Source organism: Hemitrygon akajei, chromosome 1 (genome assembly GCF_048418815.1).
Source record: "Hemitrygon akajei chromosome 1, sHemAka1.3, whole genome shotgun sequence".
NCBI classification, from domain to species: Eukaryota; Metazoa; Chordata; class Chondrichthyes; order Myliobatiformes; family Dasyatidae; genus Hemitrygon; species Hemitrygon akajei.
In genome coordinates this window covers 111,069,925-111,075,924 of record NC_133124.1, presented here as the reverse complement: position 1 = coordinate 111,075,924, position 6,000 = coordinate 111,069,925, and positions in this window count along the sequence as shown.

Below are 6,000 nucleotides of genomic sequence, written 5' to 3'. Positions count from 1 at the left end.
CTGCAGACACCGGAAATCCAAGCAACACACACACACACACAAAGCTAGAGGAATTCAGCAGGCCAGGTAAGATCTATAGAAAAGAGGTCTTGGCCCGAAGTTTCAAATCATAGATGATGCCTGGCCTGCAGAGTTCCCCCAGAATTTTGTTTGTGTTGTACCACTTTATTCTCATTCACTTTTAGCAGCTCCATCTCAAACTGCAGGATGAATTCTATCATATAATAATCACTGCCTCCTAAGTCTTCCTTTACCTTAAGCTCTCTATCAAACCTGCATCATTACTCAACGCCCAGTCCAGAATTACCCTTTCCATAATGGGCTCAACCACAAGCTGCTCTAAAAAGCCACCTTGAAAGCAATCCACAGCACCAATCTGGTTTTCCCAATATGCCAGCACTTTGAAATCCTCTGTGACCATCGTAACATTGTCCTTTTTACATGAATTTTGTATCTCCTGATGTGAGTTATACCCCGCACATCCTGGCTGCTGCTCGGTAGATTGGGAAGTGTATAACTCCCATCAGGCTCTTTTCAGACTTGTAGATTCTCATCTCTACCCTCAAGGATACTAGATCTTCTTTCTAAGGAATTGATTTTTTTTTACTAAGAAAGTCATTACACCCACTGGCCAGACCTTTTGATACAATGCATATCCTTCGACTTTAAGCTTTCAGCTGTGATTTTCTTTGACTTTGACTCTGTGAAGGCCACAAAGTAACTCCTATCAATTTCTAACTGCGCTACAAAATTATCGACTTTATTTCGTACACTGCATGCGCACAGATATATCTCCTTCAGTCCTGTGTTCACCGCCCTTCCTTTCAATTTGGTCTCCATGTTGCCCGAGGTTAATTTCTTGTTCCTTTTGCATTGACTTTGTGTTACTCTTTATTCTGGAGACTCCAATAACCTCTCCTACACCCTCCTTCCCTTTACTTTATCCATACTTTTCAAAACTATTGAACCCTCTTTGTATAATTTAGATTAAAGCCTTACCCACAGATTCACTAGGACCCTGGTCCCAGCATAGTTTGGGTGGAGCCCATCCCATCAGAACTGTTCCCCCTTCCCAAATACTGGTGACAATTTACCACGAAATCAAATCCACTTCTGTCACACCTTTTCCTGAGCCACACACTTGGCTCTCTGAACTTATTAACCCTATGTAAACTTGCACGTGGACTGGTTAACAATTCAAAGATCACTTTTTGCTTCTACATTTCAATTTAGTCATTGACTGCTCTATTTCCCCTCAGCAAAACCTCCCTGTTCATCGTACGTCCCCCCTGACGTACTGCACCGTTTGAAGCTCAGATTCCAGGTGAACAACTCAGCCGGAGTTTATTGAGCAATCAACACTTGCTGCAGATGTGGTGACCAGGAAGCACAATGATGTCCACCAATTCCTACATCATGAAAATATAAAATAAGACCTGATCCTGTATGCCTACTTTATTTAGTTAGATATAGTTTGGTATATTTTTTGTTTAATTAAAAAAACCTTACCTGTTCTTATGGGCTACTCAGTCTGTATCTCCTTGTCGAAGCCTCCTCAGATCTCAGACTCCTACACTGGCCTCCACCCCTTCTTGAACAGTTGCCCACACTAACCCTGCTCACTCTCCCAAATGGCCGTTCACTGCTCCATAGGCACAAGGTGAAACTCACACACAACCAGACTCTTTTCTATGGTTCCCGTTCTCGCACCGATTTTGTATTCGCAACTCCAGACTTATTTATTCTGACTTCCGGTTGGGAGCGGGAGGATAACTGGGCCGAATAGTTTCATTTCTCACTCAACACGTTTCCTTCGGCCCCGATCTAAAATTTTAATTTAATCACGGAGATGTGATGACTGGAGAAAAATCTTAAAGGAACCCCAGGAGCAAGTTTTTCACAAAGAGCGTGGTGGGTGTATGGAATGAGCTGCGATTAATAACAACATTTTAAAGACGTTTGGACAGGTGCGAGGACCCTATAGGTAAGCGTTAGGGATATGCGCCAAACGCAGGGAAGTGGAACTAGCTTTGATGGGAATCTTAGGCAGCAAGGTCAATGGGCCGAAGGACCCGTTCCCGTGCTTTATAACTCCTTATGAACACTCGGACTGTGTTAGGACAGAGACAGACATAGATCCGAATGGTTCACGCCTGTGATTTGTGCTTCACCGGCAGTGTTGTTAAGGCGGGAGCTTGGGCGAGCAAGATTTACAGTAAATATCCTCCCGAGGTCATGAGTTTTACTTTCAAATCAATGCAAGAGATCTGTCAGGACCCGGTAGATTTTAGCTTGATATGGTGATAGAAAGAGCGCAGACTCCGAATACTTCCAGGCTATGGAGGTTTCAGTTTGTCATGCTCCTTCACTGAAGATATGTTTTCCTGATCTGGTTGCCCCGACAAGCATCAGACTGCTTCTCATTTCGTGCCATGTGTTTCCTTGTCGCACAACTAAACTCCTCCAACTTATTCTTAAAACATTAAAGAAAGCTCCTCAAATGAACAAACAACCTCTTGTTTCTCATCAAGGAGCAGGCAGCACCTATAGGCGCTGAAATTCATCCCTCGACTACATAAGAGAGTTCGAGACCGGAACGGTTGTCCGTCACCGCTTGTCGAAGGCAGAAATGTGTAGGAATGACAATGCGGGAATGATCACCGGGACCGGATATCTCCGATGGTTTGTTAATTTCGCTATAGCTCCCCAGCCTCTGTCCATATCTTCACTCCTTTCTCCCTCACTTGACAGCATCAACCCCTCCTAGGATGCATCTATCTATCACTGGCCAGCCCTGGCCTCACTTTTCCACCTCACTCTTTATACTCTTTCAGTCCAGATGACGGGTCTCGACCCGAAATGTCGATTGTCCATCCCCGCCCCCCCCCCCCCCACCCTCGATATTGCCTGAACAGCTGAGTGCCTACAGCAGTCTGTTGTTTTTTTTTTAGAAAAGCCGAGGGACTTCATATTGGGCACCAGCCCTGGTCCTATGTACCTTCACCACCCCCCACCTTGGTTCATCCCTTTCTCTTCACACCGGCTAACTCGCTCTTAAAGTCTTTTAATCTTATAGAAGTTACTAGCAAAAACGATCAATTTGAGGGAATAGTAAACTCAGTGGAGCTAAATCAAAATATTTATTTATATAATTCCTTTAATTTTTAATATAATTAGCAGCCACGCTCAAGTTACCTGGCCTGCGAATCCTTTCCCACTTTCCGACACTGCAAGAATGCCGCCTCATAGTGTCTGGTCCGTAATTTCATCGAGGCTGATCCCTCTGCTCTCTCAACTCCGTTCTCCTGCCTTCACCCCGTCACCTTCACGCCCTTACTATAAAAAAAACTATTAACTTCCGCCTTAAGCATACCTGGCCTCCATAGCCGCCGGTTGCAAAGAATTCCACAGATTCTCCACCCACTGGCTGAAGAAAATCCTCATCTTCGTTCCAAATGGACGTCCCTCTATTCTGAGGCTGTGCCCTCTGGTCCTAGACTCCCCCACTGTATAAAACATCCTCTAGATATCCACGCAACACTCACAAAATGCTGGAGGAACTCAGATGGCCAGGAGGCATCTATGGAAAAGCGTACAGCTGATATTTCAGGCAGAGACTCTTCATCAGAACATCAAAAAAGATGAGGAGTCAGAGTAAAAAAGTGGGGAAGGGGAGGAAGAAACACAAGGTTGTGGGTGAAACTGGGAGGGGAGGAAGTGAAGTAAATAGCTGGGAAGTTAATAACGAAAGAGTCCATGGCTTCCTCTTCTGTTGCAATGAGGCTGCACTCAGGTTGGAGGAGCAACACCTTATACTCCATCTGACTAGCCACCAACCTGATGGCATGAAAGTCAATTTCTTGAACTTTGGGTAAAGCCCTGCCCCCTCTCCTTCACCTTTCCCCATTCCCATTATCTCCTTATCAAGCTTTCTCTTTACCTGCCTATCACCTCCCTCTGGTTCTCCTCCCGCTTTACTTTCTTTCATGGCCTTCTGTCCTCTCCTATCAGATTCCCCTTTCCCCAGCCCTGTACGACTTTCACTAATCAACTTCCCAGCTCTTTACTTCAGCACTCCCCACCCCTCCTGGTTTTAACTATCACCTTGTGGTTTCTTCCTCTCTCCCCAGTTTCTTACTCTGACTCCTAATCTTTTTTTCCAGTTGTGGTGAAGGGTCTCAGCCCAAAACATCAACAGTACTCTTTTCCATTGATGCTTCCTGGCCTGCTGAGTTCCTCCGGGATTTTGAGTGTTGCTCTCAATATCTACTCCATCTAGGCCTTTTAACTTTCTATAGGATTCAATGAGGTCCCCCTTCATTCTTCTAAATTTCAAAGAGTACAGGCTCAGAGCCATCAAGTGCAACTCATGCAATAACCCTTTATTCTTGAAATCATTCTTGTGAACCTCCTCTGAACCCTCTCCCATGTCAGCACACCCTTTCTTAGATAAGGGCCCCTAACTGCTCAGAATACTGCAAGTGAGTCCTCCAGTGCCTTATAAAACCACAGCATTACACCCTAGCTTTGATATTCTTTTATATTCTGACTTGACTGGTGTCCAACATGAAGCCACTCCGGGGTTGCTAAAAAAATAAATGCAGTTCATGCCAGCCTATAAGATGGATGTTAATGATCCCACCACATCACTCACCTGGGCAGCAGTTCTTCAAACTGAAGCTAAAAAGATCCACAGCTCTCTCTGCCTGAATGACATTTGCAGCCTGGAAAGCAGCCTGGTTCCTTCAGCAGACAAAGCCCTCTGCGATATAGAGGCAGAGCAACTTTGGGGCCCATTCTAAGGGACATGGAGCGAAGGGCTCAGCAAAATGACAATTGTGGAGAGTTTCTGTGATCCAGAATATGCTGTTCCAATGATTTCAACCTGCCGTTCAACAGAATACCAGGGAAGTACAGAGACTGACTCGTGAAAGCAGCCACATCAAAGACCACCAGCCAGTGTAGCTTTTTACCTCTGAAAGAGAATGAATCAGAAGATTTGCATTTCTTAGCACCATTCGACCCTGTTAGAAACCCTTCTCCACTTTCAAAGCCCTCTTCCCTCATAAACTGTCCAAACATGGAGCATTTACCATGGCATATCAGAAATCACACACCACGTTGAACAATTTAACCATTCCTTTTGCCAACAGCTGCTGGTATTTTAAGAGGAAATGAATACTTATGGCCCAAATATTTCTATGCCCACCAGCTCACCAAAATGGCTGATCATTGCCACCTCTTCCCCAAACTGTGGAAGGGTTTGAGGAACTTGCATTGGCCTGATCAGTCATCACAGAAGCCACAAAAATCTCATGGAACCAGGTCAACCACCATAAGTGGGACTGTCTGTCTGAAGAGTGGTGGGAACAGAGATGCTAAAGAGAAGTGACAATGAAGAGTGGTTATGGTGAAAAGCACTAATGGTGCAGAGTGATGTTGGTGGCAAAAAATGGTTTTGATGAAGAGTGGTGTTCATGAAGAGTGGTGATGGTAAAAAGTTGTGATGGTGAAGATTGATGATGGTGAGTAGTGGTGCATTGAAAAGGAGTGATGGTGAAAAGTTGTGATGTGAAGATTAGAGATGGTGCGGAGCATGCTGGTGAAGAGTGGTGATTATGAAAAGTTGTAATGTGAAGAGCAATAATGTGGACTAGTTGTGTTGGTGAAGACTGCTGTTGGTGGTGAAGAATAATGCAGGCGACGATGGTGTTGAAGAGTGGTGATGATGAAGAGTGCTGATGGTGAAGAATGGTGGTGGTGAAGATTGGTGTTGGTGAAGAGTGATGAAGGTGAAAATTGGTGTTGTCAAAATGTGTTGTTAGTGAAGAATGGAGATTTTGAAGAGTAGTGATGGTGACGAGTGATGATGGTGATGGTGAAGTGAGGTGTTGGTGAAGAGTTGTGTTGGAGAAGAGCATTGATGCTGAAGACTGGTGTTGGTGAAATGCAGAGATGGTGATGCTGAAGAGCAACAATGGTGAGGATTCATGTGGTGAA